This window comes from Platalea leucorodia, assembly GCF_965183815.1.
Source record: "Platalea leucorodia genome assembly, chromosome: 3".
In the NCBI taxonomy this organism is placed as follows: domain Eukaryota; kingdom Metazoa; phylum Chordata; class Aves; order Pelecaniformes; family Threskiornithidae; genus Platalea; species Platalea leucorodia.
The window spans coordinates 40,402,202-40,420,750 of record NC_138825.1 but is presented as its reverse complement, the minus strand read 5'-3'; the positions used below and the strand labels follow the sequence as shown (position 1 = coordinate 40,420,750).

Here is an 18,549-nt window from a genome sequence, read left to right as displayed (position 1 = left end):
AAAGACAGCAAAAGAAGAAGGGGAAAGCTAGTTGAAGAGAATATGCATGGGAAGAGAAGTAAAATATGGGAGTTTTCTTAGAGCAGATCACGGGTGTACAGGTTTGCATGATCTCTCTTCTTCAGCCACAGAACCAGAGAGTGACAGGAAAATGAAAAGCACTGCTGGACTGAGTTGCAGATAACTTTCCTCTAATTGATTCCTTCTGCTATGATATGAGTCCCCCCCAGTATCAGAGTCACACACATCTAATTGCTACGAGTGTCAGCAAACTTCCGAAAGGTCATGCAAGTGTGTATGCATGCGTGCAAGCACAAACGGCACAAGGAAGGATGCAGCTGGTAGTATTGACACCTTCAGGGCAAAATGTCTTCTCTCCACTCACCAGTACCTCAGATCACCTCAGAAGTCCGTTGTAATACAAAAGACTGCTAACATGTGAGTTAGATCACTTGTTTAAGCAATTGTATCAATCAAACTTGTTTCCTCTTCTATCATATCTCCAGATAATTCTCCAGAGAAACTGTTAGGTGCAGTGCAATGACTCTCTCTTTTTAGAGAGATGATTACAAATAACCAGTTTCAGATAGGATGGCTGAAATCTGGAGAGACATAGTCATTTTTCTCATGACAGCTGTGGGTCAGGAAAGAATCAAAGCAGCATGTTCTTTGGCTGGATTTCTGTCACTTTCCACTTCTGGGGACTAGAGAGTTATCATTATTTTTATTATTTTTTTGTACACATAGATCAGTGTTTTAGTAAGCATTTACATATACAGTGATGGGTTCTGAAGTAACCTGTATAATTTGGGAAATAGATCTTGGAGTTATAATGGATATTTCTGTGAAAACATTAGCTCTGTGAATATTATGGTCAAAAAAGCAAAACAAATATTAGCATATTTTTTAGGAAAAGAAAAGAGAGAAGTGCTGTAACAATACATCACGCCCCTACATCTTGGGTATTGCATGCAATCCTGATTCTGTCTTCTCAGAAGAGTTCAGTAGAAAGGTATAGACAGGGGTGATGAGGACAGTTAGAGGCAGTGCAATGAAGGAATAAATAAATACACCAGGACAAGCCTGCCAAAGAAATGATTGTGGACGGACTTGACAATGGATCTACGACATCACAGGCTGCATGGAAAAGGCAAATGAAGAATGATCACTGTCTCTCATAATACCTGGAAGATACCAGATGAGACCAAGAACTGGCGAGTTCAGAACAAATAAAAAGATGTTGTGTCTCACACAGACACTAGTTGAACCGTTAACCCAGTACCTCTAGGTGCAGTTGATTTTTTATCAAAAAGCAAATGGATAACCAAGTACAGGTTCATATTTTCTTCTTCCATGACTACATCATTTGGTGTGTGACAGTCATCCTGTGATCACCAAATCTTCTTCTCTGTCTGCTATTTCCAAATGATAAGCTGCCACCTTAGAACAGGTGGAAGACTGTGAAAGGACTCATAGGAATCTCCCTCTTTTTTTGATATCTCCCTAAATCTTCCTCTTTCTTACCCAGTTTCTTATCCACCTTATCAGTTTTGTGCAAATGACTGACCAGAATGACAGTAACTCTGTAATACTCCATTACATTCTTCACTGAGGCTTAGCTCTGTGGTATTTTTCTTCCTTTAGATTATATTGTCTTATAAAAACACAGTCTTGCATGATCCATTTTTAGCAAATTTACACTGTTTTTTTACAGCATTTTCCATTTGTGTACTTTTTTTCTCTTTTCAGAATTTGACCTATATCTTTGAGGTGGTGGCCCTCTAGTTCCCCCTTCTGAAGTTCTGTGGTTCTTATTCTTCAATTGTTTAGTGTCACCTCTGACGTGAGAATGATCTTTGAGCACCACTTTTACTTAGGAAGTGCAGTGTACCATGTCCATAGCTAATAGTGCAGCTACACAACTACAGAAAGGGATTTACTCTGCATCCGTTTAGGAATATGGTCCTTTTTGCTTTGTGATATCTTGTGCCATTGCTGTTCCATGAGTAAACAGCTCCTTGTTTGCAGTAACTACCGCTGTGGCACTGTGTTTACCAATGGGGTTTGACGTTAATAGCAATATGGGGGTTATGGAAAAAAGTAAGACCAAGGATCTCTCCTTTCCACCCACCGTTTTCAAACCAGAAAGATGCTGGTTCACTGTCATCCCATCAGCAGACATCTGATGCAGCGCAATCTGTACAGGCTTCTGATTTGGTTGGGTAACTGCTGAATGTAGTGATATTAATCTCAATGTCCTGCCAACGCCTGGATGGCTCATTCCCTCATTTTTGACCACTCAGCTGCCTTCCAGACTCACCTCTCCTACAACTTTTTGCTTTCACCCACAGTGTTGTCACCTTTCAAAATTTGTCAGGCCTGTGCTTTACCAGCTGCCATTTCAGTTTTCCTTGCTTCTTGGATACTTGCCATCAATAATAATAGCAACAATAACAGCTGAAGCAGCATTTACAAAATTTAGTGAGATTCTTATGCATAAGTTGTTACCAGTGTGTCTGAACAGGAACTCCATTGCCTGATGTCGGATATCTCATTTAGATATCTGGCCTTACTCCTCATGTCTCAGCTTTTCCATCTTGAAGATGAGAACAGTGATCTACTCAGTGGAGCTGATATGAGGCTAAATACAATCGTGTTTGTGAAGAGCTTTTAGAGTTCAATAGGAAGATTCTGTAGAAGTTCAAAATATTAGCACTAGTTCTGAAGATAATTACAAATCCTTGGTAAGCTACACAGTTAAAATGTGACAGCTAAACAAGAGCATCTGTCTGAACTGGAGAACACTTAACTTCCATCCAGTTGCTCAGCTGGCTAGAAAATTTCTTGCATGACCCAAAAGGCATGTAAATTGCTCCAGAGTTTCCTACAAAATAAAACAATCTGGAAGAAAGGGGAGGAGGGAAATAGCATTCTTTACAGAAAAAAGGAGACCTACTATGAACTTTATGAACAGCAATCATGAGCAATAATCTCTCCCAGGCTCTAAAGTGCTGCCTGAAATGCTGGCTGAATATAAAGGAGGGATTTTTTTCAGGTAACACCACTATGCCTCTTCGTGGCATGGAAAATGGTGTGCAATACTTCAAAAGACCAAGGCATGCTTGAACTCTCTGTAATTGAAAGTAGCATGTTCACTGAACAAGCATTTTTCAAGCAATGCCATGTTTGCTGTACACCTTGATTAATGAGTACATTTGTACCTTGGCAGAACAGGCAGGGGTTAAAAAATTTTTAAGAGAAGATTGCTTGAGGAGGAAATAGGCCCATGAAATGTATATTTCAGTTCATATAAAGTAAAGCAATTCTCAAGATTTCATGCTTTACATGGTATCTCATATCAGTAGCTAGTTTAGTCTGTGAGCTACTGTCTCCAATGGCTAAATCCAACATGTATGTTACAGATAACAGAACATCTCAAGGCACTTTCCACTGATGTAAACTGGTCCAATGGCACTGATTTTAATGCTTGATACATAGACTGTCATGGTTATATCCCCTTTTGCTAGCACATGGAACACCATGCTTCTACGAGCTATAAAACAATTGTAATGTCAGCATCACAGAATCAAACGCAAATTTCCAGACATATATCAGAATGCAGAGTACTTTGGATTAAAAGATTTTTGTCACACTTTTTGTTCAAATGTTGCTTGCTTCCTACCGTGCTCTCTGGGACAGAGAGCAAAGTTTTATGCCCACATTTTGGCTCAAGATTATTTGTGATCTCAATCATCTACCATGTTGCAATCATATGTTTTTGTTCTAAAAGATTCTGAGGTTTTGCAAAATTATACCTAGCTATAGTTATGTGGCCCAGACACTTGGAGCTTGTTTAGAGATGTATGAGACAGGAGGATAAAAGACTCTCCAGTTGGCATTTTGCATCAAATTTCCTCAGTATGAGGTTTTGGATTGCATTTCTAGATTAGGTCATTAGAGGTTCGTGTCTTGACATGACAAGGATATCTTTCTATAGGCAAGATAAGGGATGAAAAACTCATTTAAGCTAAAGTGTAATTCATTCAGGGACCTACTGAATAAATCTCTTGAGTAAAAACAGAAACAGAGTTCCCAGACTGAAAATACAGGGCATGGTAAACAGGAATCCAGTTCCCAAAGAATTACCTGGTTTTTTTCTCCCACTTAGTGGCTACTATGTAAAAATACAACGGGTCTATTTTAAGGATAACATTTCCTCCAGCAATGGGAACTCCAGCCATGGAACGGTGGCCGCCTCTCCGGGCCAGACCATAAGTGCAGTGACTGAACATGACACTGAAGAATATGGCCATGAGCCCACCAGAAAAAAAAAAAGAAAAAAAGAAAACGAACAAACAAACAAAACCCTGGAAGCTGCACAGGAAATCCTGTAGTTACTTTACAGGGACCTGATCAGTCCTGGCCTTACAGTGGTACTTGCACAGGCACCACTGGAGGCACAGACATTTCGTGTCCAACCTCCTTTGCTTTCAGGCCATGGGTAGACATCCCGTCGGTGCAGCACACTTCTGACAGGAATCCTCTGAAGCAATCTGATAAATGTTTACCTTGCACCCCGTTCACTGAGGGCAGCAAGCACAAAGGAAGAGCTACAACTGCACTATCATGCCTAAAGCACATGAATAAATGGCTTGTCACAGTCTAAAATTACAAAACAGTGAGCAACCACATTTCTCTCTCGGCCAATTATGTGGAGGCAATTAGCACATTGATTTATGGATGAGTGGAGGAGGAGAAATGAGCAAAAGAAACACATGTGGACTCTATCAAGTACTATTTTTTCTATGAAATGTTAGTTGTGTCCCACTGAGCTAAAGAAAGACTCTGTAATACTTGGCCCACAGTTCCCAGTAGACGATTTCTGCACAGCGAGACAAGGTTCACAGTTCTAGCTCAGAAATAATAGCCAGCACATTGGGAAGAGCTCCACCAAGCTGTTGTGCAAGTGCAGCAGAGCTGCCAGGGTAACCGATGTACGAGTCTTGGACTACTATATCATCCTGTGTCCCAGGTTATACCCCTTTGTCAGCTAAAACCCTTTGGCATAATATTTACTATTGGTTTCCCATTACACGTACCAGCTCTGTCTGAGGCAGAACCTCCAGTCTATCTCACAAGTCATTATTTCTAACAGTAAGAAAAAATTCCCTTTTCTCCCTTTTCCCAGATACTTGTCTCCTGTTTTCTTCTCTGTTTATCCTCTTCTAGTTTTTGTATCTTTCTTTCCTAGTTTCTCTATCCTTACCCCTACATTTTCTTCTTTCACTATTCTCTATCCCACCAAGTTGCTTTTTTCCCCTTTAACCTCCTCTCACCATCTTTTTATTCATCATTTTATATTTTTTCCACTTCTGGGTCCTGTCTACCTACACATAACCAAAGTGATATATCCTGTGGAGGCTGATTGCTCATTTGGATGGGATACATGCAAGATACGCATCTTGGAAGAAACTGCTAGACCACTAACAGCTGTTTCAAAGTAAACTCCCTATACACACTGAAAATTACATGTTAAGACATGCAATGGTGTACTGTGCATAAAGCCTCAGGAAACTACCCATTGATCTATGATATGTCCATTAATCTCTGCAGCCTAAAGGGCATCTTTCTAAATTGGTACAGGAGGCAGCCATGAAAAGAAATCTGTCAATACTCTTTTGCGAGGCAGAGGAAAACCACATACTGAGTCTTTGCTATTAAATATGAATCCATGGCGTGAGGCAGGCATCAAAATCTAAAATGGCATTTACTTGCCTCGAGCGAAAACAAAATGTCATGGCTCCATCTGATTTTGCAAAGTAGCACAATGGGACCTCACCATTTGATTGGTAATTTGTGATTACTCTGAAATATGGCTTAGATATCTCTTGGCTTTCATGGCATCCATCCTGAGGATTTTTTTATCACTTCCAGTTTGTATTTCATGCTGGAGCAGATGTACCTTAATAGAGCGCAGAAAAAGGCCTCTGCTAGGTGACAGCTTCTCTCCCAGAAAAATGGAGATCTTTCCTGGAGTCACCTTGCAGATGCACATCATGGCACTGCAAGCTTTTATAATAAAAAGGACTTCATGCTCTTCCTTGGAGCTGTATCTTCTTTCTTTCTCTGCTCATGGTGGTACATCAAGTAATGTTGTTGGTCCGCTTCCTCCCCTTTTTCATAAGACTCTGTCAAAGGATCATCAACTTTGACTCACATGAAAGACCAGTTCTTAGAGAGGGCTCTGCTAATTCCTTACTGGCTTTCTGCAGACTTTTTTGGGCAAAAACTATGACATACCTTATCACAGTCCTTGATATTTAGGGCAGTTCTTTACATTGTCCTTTATCAGGTGAACAGCTGATGAGAGCTTTACCTTCATATAAGAAGGTATATAGCTCAGTTCTAGCCCTTACTTGGTTGGTGCTACAATCAACTGCCATACTTAGCCTTGGATGATCTGCTCTCATCCAGAGCTGCTATGGACAGGCGACAGGGTGGACATGTTGATGGCTGAGCTCCTGCTTTGACTTTTCCGGGCAGCTTTGCCACGTGTGCATTTTACCTCTCTCAGGCATGTTCTAGATCCCATCCTAAAGCTGAATGACCACTGCTTTGGTGTTTAGGCTGTGGTTTTGAGACCTAACATCCCTACCCCTCAGAAAGCACCTGGATTACTCTTGCAATTTTTTGCTATAAATTTAATTTTAAGTTAAAAGATAATAATTACATGAAAAGGAAACCTAAAGTTATAATTTTCTAGATGCTATCAGTCTTTTTAACAGTGCACTTCCAGAATAGAGGTAAGAATGAAGCCCACTTCTGAACTCAGAGTTATTTAGCTACAACACAGCAGAAGGCCTGGATAGTTTACCCATGTAAATGATGATTTTGGTATGTTGCTATAAACTACAAATAACGCTAACCATGCAACTAAGTTTTGCAAAACACTATCTTCTTTCATTGCGGGTTTGAGGCATGATACAGTAGATTCTTTAAAGCTGCAGAGTATTAACTTCTCCGTGACATTTGTTTATGAATAGAGATCAGCCAAGAGGGAAATTTTGCTGTGCATGGAAGTACACTGACAGCATAAACACTACTGTGTAGTAAAAGTATTTCCACCATGACATAAGTAGATTTAAAATGAATGCGTGCAGATATGCAGATTGCCTTAGCACTTAAAAATATGAACCCAGATAGGTTAAATATAACCATATCACAATTTTTTGATTCCTACATGATAGAATAGATCAAGTCATTTCATACAGTATGTCATACAATATTATACAACAGACAAGACATAACATTTTAAGCCGGTTTCACGTGGAGAAATATTTATATCAGAAAACAACCCTTGAAAAAGGCTATCTTCCCCTCAACAGAGAAGCAATAAATGGAGACATTACTGGGTTAGAGAGTACAGGAATGCTCTGTTTTGTCTTTGCTACAGAGCACATATACTCATCTCCTCTTTTTCTCTCTTTTCTTTTGGCAGCCTCGCCTTCTTGTTTTGGGAACAGCCAAACCTCTTCTGAACCCTCAACCACTATGTCTCCCTTAGCTTTGAACATGGCTTGGCCAAGCCCAAGACTCTATCACACATCTTTCCTGTGTCTTTGCCTACAGAGGGCTCCTGACAAGATCGCAGACCTCCACAGTCATCGGACTTGTTAATTGCATCACAAACCTCAGGTATAGAGTAGGGTATCCAACCTGAGACATAAGCTTGGTACACTGAACTACTTCCATCACATACTCTCATTCTCAGCACTTTTGTAGCATGAACCTACAAGCAAAAGCTTTATTTTTCAAAGAAGCAAATAACCATTTACATGAAGAATACATTCCCTAAATCAGAGTAGTGAACAAACTGAGGGCAATTTGGGCATTTAATACCTGTAGAGCAGCTTACCCAGTGTGTCTTTGTCACCCAGTAACCATCCCACAACATTGCTATTGGTTACCTCACTGTATGTGTATTACTGTATCACATTTCATTTTAACACTTTATTTAAAACTCCATGAAGTCCAACAAATCTCTCTACCTTACAGATAAGGTGAACAGCTCAAAATAGATTAAAGACAATTTACACATACTTTAAAGAAAGGGTGTTTGGTCAAACCTCAGTTCTACACTTGCCAGTGTATGTGGGACTATCCCAATGAACCCTGAGTTGACTTGTTTAGAAAGTATGACTGCAACACAAAACACTTTTTGGATTACAATTTCAAATTTTCAGCATTTATAATATTTGAGCAAGCACAACGATTTTCAGGAGGAGTTTGCAAATAACAGCAACTCTTGGGTAGACATAATTCTTCTGCATAATACCAGAGTTAGACAGCTTGTCTACCTATAGTTTTTCAAGGTTAATTTGAATTCGTTAATGGTATGAATTTAAAGTAATCACTTCAGCCATGTTGTAGATGCTGTCATTGAAAACTAACACAGAGTTATTTCATATTTAACTTGATTCATTTCCAAAGTAAATTGGGCCATACTGCATTAAAGTGAGAAAAACATAAGTATTTGAAAAGATTAATTAAAGCACTTCTTTAAAATCTATTTGGGTTATTTACCCTTGAGGCAGAAGCAACAATGGTCAAACAAAAATGGTATGCTTAAAAAAACAAAAGCCCCTGGTTCTTCAGAACATTGGACCAAAATGTATGCAAAGATAAAAACCTGTGATTAAGATCGTGTAACTATCCTCTCTTCAGAATAATATTTGATGTTTCCTGTATGACTTGCTCTAAGTGGACAGGAGGTAGCTAGAAAATTGGCTAATGTGGAAAAAAAAAAAAGATTTGTCCTTGAAGATACTAGACAAAATGGGGCAAGGTGCAAACTAGATACAAGAATATATTTTGCATTATTAGGTTAATAAGCTGGCTGTGCTACATTTTGATCCAAAAATGATGGTACAATAAATAAAAATTATGAAGTATTAATCAGAAATGGCATATTGTGCTTAATGTACTAGCAAATACTAAACTACCAACAAACACATAATCAGTTGCTATAGTAATTCTAGTCTCCACCTATGTCTTAAGAATTGTTAAGGGATATGATAAATTTTGTCCTTTACAAAATGTGTGCTTTCCCATAATCGTGTTTAGTGGATTTTCTGCACAATCCCCATGTGCATACTGCACAGATCACACACTGTCTAATCAGATCCAAATATCTGATTTGAATTTTTATTGAATGCTGACCTTTCCAATATACATTTCATTTGTGTTTGTATCTAATATATATATATATATATATATAAGGCGATCTCAAATATTCCACTCTGGTTGTGTTTAAACAGAAGGAAGCATGAAAGCAGTTCACTAGGAAAAAAGGAAGCAGATAAAAAAGAATAAAAGGTTTTTAAAGCAAAGTACTATAGTTAATTATTGCAAGCCTAAAAACTGGGAGCAATTCTCCCATGTGTATAAGGGCCAGTACAGGTCCTGTACATCAATTAGGCCCACTTAAAGCACATTTTAAAGGCTTAGACAGGATTTATGCGGTGCATAAGCCTGGGGCTGTCTGTCTGCATGCGAATTTCATCCTCTATGAATATACCTGTCAAGATAGCTGAAATCTGAACATTAAGGAGGTTGTTAGCAAATCAAAATCAAAATTCTCAGACCTTGCCACCTCAATTATATTTGTCACTCTTCCCTTTCTCATAGTAAAACAAAGTGGTTACGTGCACAAAGCAAGTGCAAGCAACTGCGGCCACAGTACTAAATTTTCTCATTTAAGCTGCCTTAAAGAGGAAGATGGATGGTACTCTCTGAAGAAAAAGATTGTTTCTCTCTCTTGTTCTCTTTAAAGGAAGAGGTTTTAGTGGTACTCAATAAAATTCATTTCTATGTCAGGAAACGCAGGGCAGGACAAATACTGTACTAAGCTCCCAAGATACACAAGCCTTCAATTACCCATTTTGTTCTCATAAATAAAAGACTTTAAATGCATGATTAAATTGCATTATGTGAGGAGCTGGAATTTGATCCCTGATTTAAGATTCATGGATTCTTAGTAATTACAGGTTTCTCCATTCCTTTACATTTCTGCATTAGTTATCATTTCTAAGGAAGGTAGAATCCTGAAATCTGGAACCTCTACTTATCCCCAGAATTCAAGAGAAAACATTTTTTTCTTATTTCAGACATGAAACATTTTGACAAGTATTTAATTACTTGGATCCATGATAAATTATGAAATTAAAGGAAAATCTACTGGAATAATTTTCCTTGTAATTCCTGGAGAAAAAACATCGATTCTTCAGGTGGGGAATTTTCACTGAAAGCACTACAGAATTCAGGCTTTGCATTCTACTGGACTTTATCCCATCAGATCCTATCTGATCTATTAACGATACCAGGTTTGAGAAAAATTTTTTTTTTCAATTTCATTTCTGGGCATTTTTCTTTGTATCTCCGTATGTTTCCTCTCATGCCAAATTGCCGCAATATCACCATTGCCTCATTTAAATCCCTCTTAGGAAATTACATATACTGCAGTGCCTGAAGAAAGCAGAATTTGAAACTTTTCCCACCCTAGGAATCCTCTAGTAACCTCTGCCACTGGATTTTTTTGGGAAATATTGTATTCTGTCCATCTATCTTTCAATCTGTGCTCTCAGGTCTTCTCATGTCCCTGCACTGTACACTGCACTGCACCTTCTAAGCATTTGAACACTAATTCCATCTCTATTCAGGAAAGCATTTAAAGTAATTGCTTAAGCATCTGTTCAGTTGACTTCTGTGGGCCTTACGCACATGTCTAAATCCTTTCCAGAGCTACCTGCCGTTGGTTCTAAATAGTTAACAAATAATCAGTTCTGCTACTATACTTGAATGTGAAAAAAACTTTAGAAAACTCTTACACGACAGTAAGAGTAGGATTTATCCCAACAGTATATTCATGCTGTCAGCTCAAAGGCATCTAAGTTTAGATGCCTGGATGGGAAGCTTAATCTTCCCAGGTTCCCAGTACAGGCAGTGCAGAGTCAAGGGCTCCTTGAGAAGGAAATTCAGAATATCTAACTCACTCTGCTGAATATTTCCCAGCATTAATATTTCAAGATCACCTTATGAGCTCAGTTTTCTGTCATGTCGACTCAGACTCCTAAGTGTGGGGCAATGTGTGCCACACTTCTTTGATTCTCCAGAATGAAATGGGGATACAGAATGACTGATTTTGCTTGTAATTTACTAATCTTTGACACATGCGGGAAGCTTCAGGAGAGTCCATTTCTATAGGAACAACACACTTCCAGAAAGAGAAGCAACCTAACTGCAAATATCCTCCTATAAGTATGTTGGATGTGCAAACTTCATCAATGATCACATTTAAATGCTGTAGCAGTAAATGTCTAGAGACTAAAAGCACAATTCTCAAAGGGCCACAGTTTCTAATTTCTTTGGAAAACAGACACAATCTACACCATGAAAAATTTAATTGCACTTTAATTACCAGTCAGCTGAATAGCATGAGATATGTATGCCTTCATTTTTTAATAGCTTCTGCCACTTCCAGCAAATTGTGGAAAGAAATAATGGATGCCTTGAGTATTCTTTCTGTCTGCTTCTACCAAAATTTAAAAAAAAAAAAAGTAAAAAATTCAAAATGAAGATTCAAATTCTTCTGGATCAGTCATAATCCAGGAGGAACACTAGCAGTAATGAATATGGATACACAAACGCAGCTGCAGCATTCACATCAGTGGCAAGGTAATGCAAAAATTTGCCCCTTTGGTCGAGTTCTGCTACATTAAACTGATAAAAAGCTCTTGGCTGGATGACTCAAGGTTGTTTCTTTGTTTTATAAGGTCAGAGCTTTACCATTTGGAAAATATTTTGAATATTGCAGTATTTAACTCATTTCCTTCTACAGAGATGTTGTAATCATTCAGGAACAGCACAGAATATTGCATATATACCTTATATGAACCTTATGAATAAAAACATACCAGCATTTTGATGGATTTTCTTGAATGGGTGTATAGCCAATGAAAAATGTTAGGCTGGATACGGTGCAGTCTAGCCTGGCTTTTATAGCACACCCCACATACAGTGGCATCTGAACAGCATACAAAATGACAATATGTTGACAAAGTCTCTGTAGTGCTTAAATCTTCTCACAACTGAAAACAAACTTACATTAAAAAAAAAGGTTTCTGTTTAGAGTTACGGGGAAACAGGCAAACTAGTATGTCTTCATTTTGGCCTCAGTATCTTTTGCTCATGCTGACCTCAAGCACAGGAGAGCTTCCTAAGTATAAAAGTATGGCTGAATTATTTAATTCAACACATACTATTGTATTCAATACATACGATTGGGGAATTAGCAAGAACGGAAGCTTGTGATAGGAAGAAATTATTTGTCTATCCATGCTCACAGAAAGATGATGGAAGGAAAATGTACGTGTGAAGCTTTGTGCTCCTTACCATAATAGATTTGTTTGACCACAGGACACATGCATTAGCTACAAATGAACATTAGTTACAAATGTAAATATCCCTCTGGGGATGAGGAAATTTTATCTTTTGTAAATCTGTATCAGGCACAGTAACGTGGACTGTGTTTTTATTATTATTATTACTATTATTATTACTACTACTACTGTTATTATGTTTTCTGTTTTTTAAGGGAGGACTTAAATAGTGATACGAATTATTTGGAGAACCAGTGCTGCTCACTGTGATAAATCCTCACTGCTGCTTTGCTGAAAAGATACATCACACAAGAAAACATTTGGCCTTTAAAGATACAGTACTGTCAAAACTGAAATATCAGAATGCTCCCACTTTGTTATCACATCAGGAATCAATATTATACTGAAAGTGTAAATAAGGCAGAACCAGGTATTTTCATTAGCAAATTACAGAGGAGAGTAAAGATCTCGAAAGGAACACCGTATTTTCTCCATCTTCCTTTATGCCATATTATCCTATGTAGCATTTCAAATGTCCTGTTGTGATGAAGAGTAATAATGAAAACCAGGAAAAAAGCACATGCTTAACAATGGATAAAGCACCTATTAAAGCATAGTTATCCATCTTGACAATTCAGTAGATAAGGAACGTTCACTGGAAGCAAGTAATTTTGAGCCGCATCTTGCATGTTTATATATGTTTAAAGCCCTTAATTTTTTCCTGCAATTATTTTCACCAAGACAGAATACAAAATAAAAGAAATCTGCTATGATATCTTTTTTTTTTTTTTTTTTTCCTGACAGGTGTGAAATGTGGGCTTCCTAATATCAGAATATTATTTTCTAAAATAAGAACCTGGAAAGCCTTGATGTTTCAGTGGCATTTTAAAGTCCGACTAGAGGTTACAGGGAGGTTAATATTAGTCATCGTTTTCTTACTGTTGTGCTCCTTTATTCTCACAGGTTTTCCATAAACAGCATGAATTTGCATAGGCAGCAATACAGCATTCAAAGAAGAGATTAGAGCATGGATAGCTGAAGAACTGTTACGTGAAAAGTCAGAAACGTTAGCTGGTGTAGCACAAGTGTTTCTTAGAGGATTTGCATTAGAGAATAATATTCTTCCTAAGTGCTTGCTCTATTTCCCCTGTCTGGGATGACTAATCACAAAAGCACTGGTATTAAATCAGTTAGCAGAGCTGAAACCCAACAAAATGTGTCAAAAGTAGATGAATTTAACCTTGCAGTATTCAAGGAATGGAAACTATACCCTGGGGCACATTAGAGAAGTACATGGATAGTAATTATCTAAAAGGAGATAACCAACGTGGATTTAGAAAGGCAAGAGCCTCCCTAACTAATCTACTTGACCTTTATCGTGAGGCTAAAGACAAGGCTGATAATGGGCTCTGCAAATAAAAGAGTTTGTTTGTATTTTCAGGAGGTCATGTGGGCATACACAACAAATAGATGAAAGGGGTGAAAAGAAAATAGCTTTATAAAAAACTCTGGAAACATAAGAAAGCACGTACTGCAAGGGAACACATTTAACCCTCCATCATCTGCTGAAGCACACCCACATGCAATTGCTGCAACCCAACAGCAACACTGTGGGAGCATTTATTGCATCATCCACATGGTAAGTTTGCACAGTAATGTAAACGGTAACCAGGGAGTGTAGTTCCATGGGAGCCAATGGTCCATTCAAATATAAGTAAAGGGGAAAATTATGTATAATCTACAGGGATCTCAGTATAGGTCAAAATTTGATTTAACAGACTCAGCAGCTATAGTACATGAAATCCCTTTCTACAATCAGCTTTTCTTTTTTTAATTTCTTTTTTTTCCCTTTTTTTTTCCTTTTTTTTTTTTTTTTTCCTTTTGTCAAGGTCTTTCTTGAAACTGCTCTTCTAGCTTATAACAGTCTGCACATGCTGTGGGGGGGGAATGCTTAGGCCATAGTGAAAGTCTACCTTCTGACAACCACAACCAAAGTCCACAGAAATTAATGAGGTTTGGACAATGTCCTCGCAGTTTCAGTGCCCTCTAACCAGATGCCAAGGTGCTCATCTATCCATTTGGAATGGAGCAGCAAAACTCTAGCAAGCTGATTATTTTCCTCATTCCTGCACTGCCTGAGCAGGGGAGATGGCTCCCTTCACTCTTCTTGGAAGATGGAAAAGATCCTCTGCTACCTTGGTTGGAGAAATGACAGTTTATTAAAGGAGGACTTTGTGTGACAGGTACAACCTCTTCCTTGGAGAAAAGAGAAGTCAAGTTATAGGGCCTTCATCCTTTTTCCACAGGAGCTACTGGAAGGAGGACTGGTTTTCTGCCTCCGGTAGTAAAAGGAGAGGCCACTAGTGATGATACACATTTGTACTCTCAAGTTGCTGAGGTAATGGGGGATAAAGAATAAGAAATTACAGAAATATACACACACACACACAACTCATTCTTCACCAAGGAACAGAGAAAGGAGTCAAAGAAATGAAAATAAACAGGTCAGAGTCAAAGAAGCAGTAAGGAATTTAAGAAGAATTTGGGAAAGGAAGGAACCTGATGCAAAACACCTCCCTGAGGTTAGCTACTGAGACAAAAAGAAGAATCTGAACCGAGGGATCCTGGAAGATCCATACTGCCTCTAACACCAAACATTCACAGATCTTTAAACCCCAGAACGAAAATGCATCGTGCTCCTTCCTGGAACATTTCTACATCCCCCTGCCTTCTTTATTGAGCAGAGAGTGGCCATTGTCAACTCTCCTCCACTGGGTCATAAATACCCTTGCGTGTTGCCAGTTCCCCCTTCTTAGGCAGATAGGCTAGCAAAATATACCCGAGTCAGCAATCTTGCATGATAGTGGGTGCAACCAGTAAGCTAGACTATATGGGTAAAAACCCCCAAATCTCCTACAGATAGCATTCATTTGTTGTTGCAAAAAAAAAAAAAAAAATCATTTTGCAAACATTTAAAGTATTTGACGACCTAAACAGCATCTGGAAATGTACACATTGCTTCTTTTTTCTCCTCATTTCAGAAGTGTGCTAGAAGCAGCACAAAATATTCTGTTCTTTGCTATGAAGTAGAACATTTTAACTGAATTTATCAGGTCCCTGATTTTGTTTCACAGTCAATGGCAACTTGAATTCTACTGAAATAAATATTCATAGCATGCATATTCCAGTCATATGTGTGAATTTGTAAAGTTAAAGCTTCATTCCCATAATTAAAGCCATTAGTGAGGATTCCATGATGGCTTTGTGCTTGTGCAGAAACTTGCAGAAGAATTATCTCCATTTTTTAATGCCAGCACTTGGCTGGAAGTGCCTTAATGCTCAGCTAGTATGGAAACAAGCATTTTTACCTGAGGGATAAAAACTGAGCTTTGGGTTTTAAAGGTTCACAATACAGTCACAAAGTAAAATATTCTAAAATATTCTAAAATACGTTCCTTTAAAGAACTCCACTAAAAAATATGAGAAAACTGCAATCATGCTCATGGCTGTTCTGAAGGCAAAGGAGAAATGAATTTTGGGAAACAAATTAGTTGTTATTCATTGCTTTCTCAGCTCTAGTCATAATTTGCTCTGTTCAGGCCCGATTCTAATATCAGTGATGGAGGCCTGTAACCTCTGGCTGAGTTGAGTCATGTTGTGTGGGATTGGCACATGTTCAGCTGAAAAATCGTTACCAGGAACTACAAAATGCAAGACGGTGATATATCCTAATGAAGCAATTCCCAAGATGTGGTCCCTTGAGGATTGCTTTGGGTTATGCAAGGGTCTCCCCTTGAATCAAATATCTCAATTTTAAATGTTGGGAAATCATCCAAAGGTGAATATTGTCTGCAGCAGGGGCACCATCCAGGTAGTGGAAGTGAAGATAGTATTTGTGGGTAAACACAGAGGCAGGAAGGAAAATCCTGCGCTGCTGGTTGTCATTTGCAGCTTGTCTTCTAAGAGAAAAAGGTTGGCATTTGGAAAAGAAAATGCATGCCTGTAGGTGAGTAGGCAGGGGTGGGAAGGTGTCCTGAGATGGGTAGGAATGTGGGGAAATAGGAAGATAGTGTTTGGTGTTACGTGAGATCGGCAAATGAGAGTCCAGTGCCAGGTGGGAAAGTAACTCCTGGAGGTTTGGCAGCTGCCAAAACTGTCTTTGCAAAAAGAAGTTGATGCTCCACTGCAATCAGTAAGCTGATTAGCAAAAGCTATCTAATCAGTGCTAGGGTACCTAACAAACCGAGATGTTCAATTGTCATTGCTTAGTTACGCTAATAGGAGAAACATCCCCTGCAAAGTTTAAACTTTCCATTTTTCCCTGCTATACTTTCTCTCAAGCTGCTCTTCATACCTGGAAGAAGCTTGCTATAAGCATCCATAAAACTACTTCATTAGCTTTCAGCAAATCCCTCATTAAAACTCCTCCTTGTCACAGTTCCTGGATAATGTCTAGATTCTGTGGGAACTGGTAACCTGTCACTCATGCCCACCAGTAGTCAGACCATCCAAGTCTGGAAAGGACTGACGTCCTGGTCATACTCTATCTTATTGTTAGCCTGTCCTTCCCTGACCTGCTGGCTTTATCTTCTTCTGTGACAGCTCAGGAGAAGAATCCCTTTTTTAGCCTGATAACAAGATTTATGGAGCCATCATCTGTCTGCCAGTTCTTCTCTAGTAACTTCTGAATTCATTGGCCAATGTTAGCTAAATTTGGCAGTGAAGTAGAAATCTCGAAGATGTTTTAGTACTCTAAAAACCCAAGATAAGAGAAGATAAAGATACCAATACTACGTTCCCCAAGGTAAAGAACACAGTGTGAGCTTGCCTTGAGATAGATATGACGGAATGCATGCAGGAAAAATGTTATAAATTCTCCACTCATGGGAAACTCTGGTTTGTGCCCTATAAAACCCATTATGCTGTCTCTCTAGCGAATTCTTGGATGTGTAATGAGTAGTGCATGAACACTGTGGCATAGCTATCATTCAGTCAATTGGCATAAAAAGTCAGTCAATCAGAGACAAAAATCTAATGGAAAAAAAGCTCCCTTAGTTCTGGAGACCAGCGAACAACTTGCTTGTTGAGCGTTGGCATGGTGGTATTTTTCCTTTAGAGCTGACGTGCCACTGCCCGGAGCTTCTTAAGCCAGAAGTTGTCCTAGTGTTGCTCACAGCTATCATGAAGGACTTGTGCGTTAACAAGCAGTGAAAGGCTACAAGGAACATACTGAGCTAGGCTCTGAAATCCTGTGATTTGAGAAGTCCACAGACTGCAAGTTTCCAATATGCTCATTGCACATGTCTGCAGCCAACTTTTCCGTATGCTTGTACATTTATGGATAGCACTTCAGGGAAATCCATGGCTTACAAAAGGCAAACATTTAAATGTAAAGAAGAAAAACAGATCTCCTGAGTGACTGTTATTAGCAAGCTGCTATGTCTATTTAATAATATTTTTTTCTGAAGTAATGTAGTCTTCTTATTAGATACAGAGGGCTGGATATATCTTACATAAATATCACTTGACTCTGGTCACTTGTATGATTTGTATCAGCAGAAAGTTAAAGGTCAGTGATAGCTTGGTCAAAGGGCATGCATAGGTTGGTGTCAGGGATGAAACAGGGCAAGATGCAGTGACACAGAAGGCAGATCATGTACAAAATTGGAGATATTTTCACACTAGAGAAGGAATAATGGTGGCAGCCATTAAAAACAAGGCAGTACATAAATCAGGGCTTGCTTCTTCAGACTGTGATGAGCCATCCCCAACACTTCCACTACCAAATACATTGTCAGCGTCAGCCAGAGGCTGGATTTATTCTCACTAACTATTTAGACTTACACTTACACTACACACTGACTTCATTTTTCTATCACTTCACGTTAGATAGTATCATTACCTCTGGTCCCTCTGATCAACCTCTATTTGTCTTTTTTAAAAATTTTAAAATATTTTGAAATTAAAAGTCACCATACTGAAGTCACTGAAAACCAAAAGCTGTGAAAGAGCAAAGAGGGCAAGTCATGCAAGTATCAATCTTCTCAAAATTGGATACACAATCTTATGATGTTTTTGGCCCCACATAATCTCCATGTAAAAAAAAGTTTCT

At 38.6% G+C, this 18,549-nt stretch overlaps 1 protein-coding gene across 1 annotated transcript in view; it reads right to left on the bottom strand.

Moving 5' to 3' along the window:
- The window catches only part of SMYD3 (SET and MYND domain containing 3), a gene marked incomplete at both ends in the record, with an annotated part of 424,343 nt that overhangs the window by 14,253 nt on the left and 391,541 nt on the right, over positions 1-18,549 (bottom strand). The gene's annotated exons all lie outside the window — the stretch shown is intronic.